Here is a 10,547-nt window from a genome sequence, read left to right on the forward strand (position 1 = left end):
AGGGAGGGAATCTTTTTCATGGGAGTTTTTATCTCCTGTTTTCAGGAAGAAAAGGGGAAGATTAGAATGCTCATCTTACTTCTGCTGTTTTGCAAGTGCCTTTCACTTGATGTAATCCCTATGTCAAAGTGGCATATTTTGGGGTGGCATATTCTGCCAGTCTGCACCAGTTTGACCCCTTTGTCCCTCCCTCACCCTGAGCTCCATCTGAGTGCTAAGCACAAACCTCCCCTTCACTAGCTCTTTTCCCCCAAAGCAAAGCAACCCAGGCAGACCGCTGCCTATGGTCCCAGCCCGATCAGTCCCTCATACCGCCCCTGCCATGTCTGAGTCTCAAGTTCATGTACTTTTTCCTTTTGATCTTCCTTCAATATCATAAGCTCCCAGAGGACAGATGAGCTTGTATCTTATTTGTCCGCAGCACAGAGTAAGTACCACAGTTTTTCACTGACTGACAATGAATGAATAAAGGAGCAAAGACATCCATCTAAACAGTTTCCTTGGTGACCTAGTGATTCCAGGCCAGATAGCAGAAAGCTGCCACATCGTTTCCAAAAAGTTATACAAGTAGAGGTTTTATTTACATGTTACCTTGTTTCTGAGCTCTCTAAATCTGTCATCTTTTATCTACAACTAGGGTTAATATTCACTAGCCATATAGTATGAAAACCCTTATCAGATTCCAGTGGTATGACTGTTTGTGTTTTCTACTCAAATAATAACAAGATGATTTTTTAGAAGGCCAACCTAGGTCGCTCTTCCGTGTGCTGGGGCCCAAGCAGCAATAGAAAGCCTGGTAATCGGACACCTTTTGCCCCACAATGTCACCCTGAATGAGTCTTTTCTTTCCGTTCTCTCTTTGCTTGGTCTTTTCCAGACTAGCTTTCCATTTCACAGCTTTGCTAAACATTCAGGTCAAGGCCAGAGCAAAGGGACTATCTCAAGGTGGAAGGAACCGAATTTAGCCACATAGGGCCTCTCCCTAACGAAAGCATTTAGCACCCAGCCAAGGAATCTATCTGTCTTTAGATTCCAAAACAGAAAAAAGGGGAAAAAAATCTCTCTTAAGAAAAATGCCAGTTTTGCTTTGCTTCTGCTCTAAGCCAACCCTGTTTCAGGTTCCAAGGAGGTTGCTCCTTGCAGAAGGGAACGTGCTACAGAACACATCAGAAGACCTGAATTCTATTTCTGGCACTCACTCTGATATTCTGTGACCTCATCCCCGGCTACTTGAAGAGCTTTGTCCTGCCCCCATACCCACCCTCTGCCATCCTCTTATTGCAACTTTGTGTGTAAGTGTGTTAAGACTCAGGAAAATTCTCCAAAAGCTCAAACTCAAGTGATCTTTATTACTAGGGGCCACAAGTGCCAACCAGCCTAGAGGGGTTCCTGGGAACAGGTGCGCGGATCACGAGGTCAGGAGATAGAGACCATCCTGGCTAACATGGTGAAACCCCAGCTCTACTAAAAATACAAAAAATTAGCCAGGAGTGGTTGCACGTGCCTGTAGTCCCAGCTACTTCGGAGGCTGAAGCAGGAGAATCGCTTGAACCCAGGAGGCGGAGGTTGCAGTGAGCAGAGAGAGTGCCACTGCACTTCAGCCTGGGCAACAGAGCAAGACTCCATCTCAAAAAAAAAAAAATGCTGGCTTCCTGCCTTGTGTTGTAGCAGGACTTAGTAGGCAGACTAAATCTGCCTACTAAGAAGTAGACATGGAGATACGGAATCTTCCACACGGAATAGAATTTACCAGTTACCTGGAAGCACTGGCATGCCCATTAAAATCTCCTCCTTTGAGAAGCCATGGAACACTGTTCTGCCATCTACCCCACATTCTAGAAATTTACTTGCATCTTCTGAGTACCATCTGTGGTATTGGCATCCGCAACCTGTTGATGCAAAAACATGAAGCTTCTAGTGAGGAGGGAACAAACCTCTCTCTTTTGGAGGTATCAGTCTTAGTGTACTTTGTGAAAAGGGAAATGATCATGTGAAATAGTAGATGGCATTTTTCTGATGCTTTGCACAAACCTTGATTTCACATGGTGCTGCAGCTGTGTTGCTGGAAACAGTATAGCACGGAGAATGCAAACTTTGGAAGATACCAGCTGGATAAAATCCTGACTCTACACTAGGTACTGTGTGGCCTTGAGCAATTTATTTAATGTCCCAATTTCAGTTTCTTGTATACAATAGGGTTTCTAAATGGACCTAATTATCATGAGTGTAAACTGAGAAAATGCCTGTACACTGCTTAGCACAGTGTCGGAACACATCAATTGCTGTATGAATGCTATCTATTAGCAATAATATACACTATTAATAGATATTAATAAATAGCATTTAAATTCATATTAAAACTAAGTATTTTAATTAATAATTATTAAAATTAATGAATATTAATACTATAATATTATTACATTATCTGTTAAGTAATAGATAACATTATAAATAATAATAGTCCAGCCAGGCATCGTGGCTCATGCGTGTAATCCCAGCACTTTAGGAGGCCAAGGCGGGTAGATCACTTGAGGCTAGGAGTTTGAGACCAGCCTGGCCAACATGGCAAAACCCCATCTTTACTAAAAATACACAAACTAGCTGGACATGGTGGTGCACATCTGTAGTCCCACCTACTTGAGTGGCTGAGCACGAGAATCGCTTTAACCCAGAAGGCAGAGGTCACAGTGACCCGAGATCATACCACTGCACTCCAGCTCCACAGAGTGAAACTCTGTCTCAAAAAAACCTTAATAATAATAATAAGGCTCATAAAAAATAACCTAGGGAATTCACTAATGATGAGCAAATGGAAGTGATTCAAATAACCCTTTTGTGGCCCTAAAATATCCTGATAGGTATCTATTTTAGCACATGTAACATTCTGTTGTATTCTTTACTTCTTTATATCTCCACTATTCCAAAGCCTCTCCAGGGCAGGGAATTCTCTCTTTTATTGTAATGTCACAAAGTCTCCTCTATTACCTGTCCTATATAAATGTTGTTGAGTAAATGAAAAGTGAAGCTATAAATTAGTGAGTGAATGAGTAAGCAAGTAAACAAATACTCATTTGAAGGGAACATTTTTTGCATTAAACCGAAACAATTGTATCTTATACGAACTATTTCTAAAAAGATAGCATTTTCCTTATTTATTATGAACTATTGCCAACTTCCCTTCCCCTATCTCTGAGAAATGCAAAGTCCCTGATTTACAGTAATTTCTCAAGAGTTGTTTAGGGGTTGTCTTAGTCAGCTCAGGCTGCTATAACAGAATAGCTGGATGGCTTCAACAACAGACATTTATTTCTCACAGTTCTGCAAGCTGGGAAGTCTCCTTCCTCCTGGCTTGCAGATAGCTACCTTCTTGCTGGGTCCTCACATAGGTGAAGGGAGAAAAGGCTCTAGTTTCGCTTTCTCTTCTTATAGAGACTAATCCCATCACGGAGCCCCACCCTCATGCCATCATCTAAACCTACTTACTCTCCAAAGACCCCCCTCTAAATTCCATCACATTGAAGGTTAGATTTTCAATATCTGAATCTTGGGAGGATGCAAACATTCAGTCCTTAGCAGGTGCTGGAAGTATTAACACAGAGCCCAAAAACGATAGAATATTTTTGGTAGGATGAATCCACTTTCAACTCTGGAAGCCAGGCATTTCAGAGTGGAAAAGAAAAGAGAAGCAACAACTGCACAAATAAGCATCTTATTAAGGAAATCACTAGGTCTTTGAGGGGTGCACATTCTATGCTTTCTAAAGGATGAAGTGAGCAGGCGGAACGAAGCTAATCTTGCCTGGCTGCACTCTTCTGTTCTGGCAGGGGGCTGGTGCCGCTCCCTGCAGATGCCCACGATGCCAGGCAGCCTGGTTTAGTTTGTGGAACGTGCTCTAATCCGTCAGCACAGCCACAGTAGATATTCTGAAAGCTAAGAGAATCACCTTCAGCAGCTTATCGACTAACCGCAGGCCCTTATCTCAAATGGGAACTTATTCAAACCGTTATTCAAGCTTATTCAAATGAATCTGAGAGCCTACTAACAGCCCTGGCTACATAATTTGCCGGGCGCAGTTCAAACCGAAAATGCAGAGTCCTTTTCAAAAATTATTAAGCATGTCAGTAGAGCATCCAACTAAGCACACGTCGGCTTCTGAGCACAGGTCACAGGCCCATAAACCCAGCCATGCCACGCAATGACTATCCAATAAGTCAAACACCAGGAAAACCCAACCCCTCCACAGCCCTGCGGCTGCTGCAGCAGAAAAACAAAAACAAAACAGACACTCAACACCATCAGCATCAGCTCTTCCCAAACCACCAGCCTTCCTCAGAACCTCCCTCATTTGACCTGTTTTAACTCGTGTTCCCTCGACCTTCAAAAATTGTCAGTGTACATAAAGCACATCAAGGCTATCACAAAACAAAACAAACACCAAAAAGCCAAACCACTGGATCTAGAGACCTGCGGACTTGCCCTCCTGATACTCGCAGCTGGTGTTTAAGGACGTGCCTGCCTTGGGCGATGGGCGGGTAGAAACCTCACACACCAAAGCCCACTGAGCTAAATTCAAGGTTGAGAACCCCAAACCCGGTGGGAACACGGTCTGCAGACACGCCCCCTTAAGTCCCTGTCGCACACAATAAATTGCTTTCTGAATATTCCCTTTACAACTGCAAAAAATAGAAATGGCTATAACTGTGCAGAGAAAGAAAAGAGAAGCTGGGATGAGCTCCATCAGGGGCCGAATCTGCTTCTCGCTGGTGGATACTGTGATAAGAAACCTGGATCTGAGCGGCCTCACAATGGCCTATTTATCCGGCTCTCACGCACGGCCGGCAGCCCCGGCTGGGAATCACGGGGGTGGCAGCCGTCCCCGGAAAACGGCGGCGCTCCGACACAGGAAAGCCCGCGGATCAACTGATCTGCAGACAACGCTTCTTCCTTCCTGGGAAGCGGCCACAAAGGCAGCCAGCTGACCCCGGCCCAGCGCGGCTCCCGGCCGAGGAGGACAGGGGCGGGGTGTGTGTGTGTGGGGGGAACTCGTCGTCCGCCCCGCCCCCACCCCCCAAGTTTCCTTTGGCAAAAGCATCCCAGGCGCGGTTCAGGCAGAGTCCACGCCAGCTAGGCTGGGGCCGAAACTCTCCACGCCAGGAAGGCGGGGTAGGCGGACCCGCCGCCCCCAGCCCCGCGCGCCCGCCGCGCCCCCCACGGCCCCCACCAGCGGGCCCTTCCGGCTGGAGCGGCCTTGGCCTGGGGCTGGGGTTGACTTTGGTTGGGGGACAGGAACGAGTGGCACAGCGCCCCCGACTGTCCCCTGAGGAGGCCCCTCCCTACGACTTTTGGTCAAAGCAAAAAGAAACACAGACATGTGCGTCACCCCGGGAAGCGCGGGGGTTGCGCTCGCGTTTCAGGAGCCGACTTCGCATCCTCCCTCGGTAGGGGGGGTCGGGGGTTCCTAAAATTTACCCCCCAACTTCACTTCTCTGGCGACAGAGCACCTTAACAGTTCATTTCCCTCTCGCTCTCCAGTGAAAACATCTTATTTTTGTGCTAAAATGTATAAAGACACCATGAGAATTGGCAGGAGGTCAAACCGTAGATTCTGAGATGCTCCGCTCGCTCCCCAGGAAGCGCTGTTTTCGGAAGTGTTGACCCAGCAGCTGGTCCCCGCTGCTCTAATGACACGATGTGTGCTTTCACTTTTTCACTCCCCAAACAACGTGGTTTGGAGTCTTGAAAGCCTTGGAAATCGCTGCCCGTGGAGGGAAAGGTCTGGAGAGGCCAGGCCAGGAGAGCAGACACGCCGCGAGAAGCGGAGGCAGCCATGTGAACTCGCCTGGCTCCGCAGGGAGGGGCGAGGTTGTCCAGGTCACAGGTGGAGCTGGCCAGCTGCGAGCCAGGATGTCCTTGCTCTTTCCAAATTATACACAGTTCCCACAACGAAAAAAGAGAGGGGTAGGGGGTCCAGGCAGATCTTCAGCTGTTTGTATACTCTGCACCAGGAGGCGCTATCATCAGCCCGGACCCCTACTCCACAGGACTGAGGAGACCACAATTCTTCCCTCCAGGCAGAATCGTGGACCCAATATTCCCATCTCCCCGACTTCTCGTAACTCAGTATACCGCCATTAACGGCATAGTCAGCCTTCTGGACTTGAACTCCAGAAGGAATTTTGTCTCATTTAGTGCCTGCAGGGGAGCAGGATGAGATAGTACCTCTTGTACTGGCACAAGGTCTCTTAGTTGACACTTACATAAACATTGCTCTGTTTCTAGGGACAGCATCATTTCTTGACCTAGAGAAACAAAGATATTGTGGGAAGGACCCCTGATGCTCAGTGGCAGTTTGGAGACCTGGCATTAGCCTTACTCAGTAAGGCTTCCTGAACTACCAGGACTGATCCAGTCAGCTTTGATGATCCCCTAGCCTGGTACTGGGATTCTTCCAAACACCCATGAGATCACCCACATCTCACAGGGGCTGGTAGTGTTCCAGCAGAGAAAGGTGAGGGCAGCAAGCAGTAGTCACTTTGGGCCTGAAATTAACATCTTGGGGTTTTTATATCTACCCACCCACTATGGGACATTATTGTCCCTTCCTCTTTGCTACAGTGTTTCCAGAAAATGAGAAGTAGCATCTTCTTAGAAATAGATTGGGTACCCTGTCTTAGACCCAGTTCCTTTTTTTTTTTTTTTTTTTTTGAGACACTGTCTCACTCTGTCTCCCAGGCTGGAGTACAGTGGCGCGATCTGGGCTCACTGCAACCTCCGCCTTGGGGGTTCAAGTAATTCTCCTGCCTTAGCCTCCTAAGTAGCTGGGAATCCAGGTGTGTGCCACCACACTCGGCTGATTTTTGTATTTTTAATAAAGACAGGGTTTCACCATATTGGCCAGGCTACCCTTGAACTCCTGACCTCAAGTGATTCGCCTGCCTCAGCCTCCCAAAGTGCTGGGCAGTTACTTTTATTATAGTTCTAGATAACATAGAAAAGAACATGGAAAGCAGCTATGCAAGCGAAACACAAACAACCCTGTTAAAAAGTGGGCAAAAGACATGAACAGACACTTCTCAAAAGAAGACATGCAAGCAGCCAACAAATGTGAAAAGATGCTCAGCATTGCTAATTATCAGAGAAATGCAAATCAAAACCACAATGAGATCTCACACCACTCAGAATGACTATTATTAAAAAGTCAAAAAAACAGCAGATGCTGGCAAGGCTGTGGAGAAAAGGGAACACATACATTGCTGGCATTGCTGGTGGGAATGTAAATTAATTCAGCCACTGTGGAAAGTACTTTGGAGATTTCTCAAATAAAATAAAGCTACCATTCAACCCAGCAGCAATCCCATTACTGGTACATATCCAAATGAAAAGAAATCGTTCTACCAAAAAGACACGTTCATTTTTAGTGCTTCACAGCATTATTTACAATAGCAAAACATTGAATCAGCCTAGGTGTCCATCAATGGAAGACTGGTACATATACACCATGGAATACTATGCAGCAATAAAAAAGAAGGAAATCATGTCCTTTGCAGCAACATGGATGCAGGTGGAAGCCATTATTCTAAGCAAATTAATGCAGGAGCAGAAAACCAAATAGTGTATGTTCTAACTTATAAGTGGGAGCTACATATTAGGTACACATAGACATAAAGATGGCAACAATAGACACTGGGGGACATTAGAGGGAAGCAAGGGTCGAAAAATAACTATTGGCTACTATGCTCACTGCCTGGGTAACAGGATCATTTTACCCCAGACCTCAGCATCACATGTATATCACACAATATACCCAAGTAAAAAATCTGCACATGTACCCCTGAATCTAAAATAAAGATTGAAATTATATATTAAAAAAAAACAAAACAGGACAGAACATGAACTGTGGTGACTATTTTCAAAGGAGGGAGACTTTGCATTTGCCAGGGTTCAGGTTTTATAATATATTCTTGATATCAATATATTTTAAAAGATACCTGGGTGAAGTTTAAAAATCCCCTGAACACACATTTAATAAGCTGTCTCAGAAACCTATTCAGAAAGGCTGTTCTTTGCCTGCCCAGAATCTGCCTCTTCCATTCTGACTGTCCTCACAGCCAATGGGACAACCCAAGAATAATGAGCTCTGGCCACCCAGCCCCATCCATGGTCAATGCCTCTTGCGGAACCCATTGTCTTTGCCTTATGGGGTTGCAGACCTGGCCTCCGACTCCTAATGGCTTGGTCTATCTCCTGCTTGCACTCTGCCTCTCCCCATCTAATGGCAGAGACTCCCTGGCTCCAGCCCCCCGTGCTTTCCCTCAATGTCCTGCTCTTCCAGACACTCCAGTAACTTCCTTGCCCAACCTGTTGGCTTCCATGGCAAGTGCTCCTGGAAAACCTGATTGGCCCCTGCTCCTCTAAGGGGGTTCTGACACACGCTACCCTTCAAGTTGCTATAGAACATCAGACACCAAGATTGTGGGCAATTAGTACCATAAATAAATGCACAAGAATACAACGGTTCTATTTGAAGAAAGTGATTAGGATTCAAAACCGTCTACACATAACGGTCTATATAATGGCTTCTTGCTTAGACTTGGTCACTTTCAGAGTCTTCTGTCCACCTCTTTCCCATCCCCCTCCTGCTTCCCCACTAGTTTAGTAAAATGTGCTTTGCAAAGAGCCCAGTTAGTGCCTTCCTACAACTAAGGATTAATGAGGCAGCAGAGAGGTCCAGGCCCCCACTTATTGTCCCTCCCATCCACTGGGCAGTTTCTCTACTCCACTGAGTCAGGAAGGAGAAAATTCTAACCACCAGGACTATTTTTTTTAAACATCAAAGTCCTGCTGAATGTAAAATGGTACCATTACTATGGAAAACAGTTTGGTGGTTCCTCAAAATGCTGAACATTGAATTACCATATGACCCTGAAATTCCACTCCTAGGTATATGCCCAAAAGAATTGAAAACATATTTAAACAAAAATCTGTACATCAATATTCATAACAGCACTGTTCACAGTAGCCAAAAAGTGGAAACAGCTCAATTGTCCATCAATGAGTGAATGGATTAATAAAATGTGGTATGTACATACAATGGAATAGTATTCGGCCATGAAGAGGAGTGAAGTATTGATACAAACTATAATCCAATATGTATTATATATAAAATACAACATAAATGAACCTACAAAACATTAAGGCAAGTGAAAGAGGCTAACTAGTTGATCATAATAATGATGATGATGAGAATGATAATTTATTATAGTGAAGATGACTATGATGATGGAGAAAGAGGCTTAAAGGGGATCCCACAAGTCTAGACAATGTAGCATCCCTAGATTCCCTGGAGCAGGACAATATTTCTGAGCAATCCTAAGCCTTGAGTCACTTTGACCCCACTGTTGATGCAGCCTTGCCCAGATCAGGGTTGGTAAGTAACAGAATCCAAGTTTGTCCAGTATCAGAGCCAACAATAATTCAACTGCACCTCAGTCTTCCTAAATGGCAGTAAAGGTTTACAATTATAGCTCTGGGATCACAGAACTTCTTAGACATATATATATAATGAGAACATTCACTAATAGTGAGTGCTTCATATATACCTGGCACTGTTCTATGTGCTTTATATATACTAAGTTGTTAATTCCCACTGAAGTCTTGTGAACTAGGCATTGTTATTAGTCTCATTTCATAGATGAAGAAACTGCGGAACAGAGAGATAACAGTCGTGTCCAAGACCTTCTAGCTGTCAGACAGCAGCGTCTGGATTGACACCCAGAAAGAAGGCTGCCACCAGGCCTCTGAAAGAGCTTACTGGGCGGGAACCTGCGTGATTACTTCTGGCTCTTCTCCTCCCTTGTAGAATCCCAACATGCTTCTCTTTTGTTCTTTCAGGGAGACCATGTCCTCCAACATCTGGCCCGGCTGCCTTTGGCACCAAAACTGTATACATACCCTAGAGCAGAGACTTACTGAGTTTCCTTGACGGTATTTTCATGCTGTTTCCTACATCAGGATATAAATACAACAAAACAATAGCTTGTCTTTTCATTTGCCTTTGCTATTGTCTGTGCGATGAGCTCTGGGTGAAAGGACACTGGGACAGTATACAAATAGCTTTGGCTCTGAAGGTAAAGGCTTTTCTTTGCCACTGCAGGAAGTTCAAAAGAGATTTGTTCTTTTTTTGGGGAGTGGGTGAGAGAGACTGATTCACGATTTTATTTTATTAGCGAGTTCACAGAGTCCTGGGATATTCATCTTGCAATGCTGTTTTGCATTTCTTTTTCTCCTTCATTCTCCAGAAAACCCAGTAACACTAGGCTATAAAGCCATGAAGCTTCCCAGTCAGTGAATTCGGGGTGCTGGGGACCTAGATAGGGAAGAAGTTACTAGTCTTAAGAGGGCCTAGATGTGGCTTCAGTAATACCTACTCTAATACTTTCCCCTCCCCATTTTACAGATGAGGGAATTCAGTCCCAAATGGCAAAGAGACGGTTACCTTCCTAGGTTGGCAGTAGATGCAGAACTTAAACCCTGGCCAGTCTCCTAGT

The sequence above is a fragment of the Pongo abelii genome, chromosome 4, assembly GCF_028885655.2.
Source record: "Pongo abelii isolate AG06213 chromosome 4, NHGRI_mPonAbe1-v2.0_pri, whole genome shotgun sequence".
Lineage (NCBI taxonomy): Eukaryota > Metazoa > Chordata > Mammalia > Primates > Hominidae > Pongo > Pongo abelii.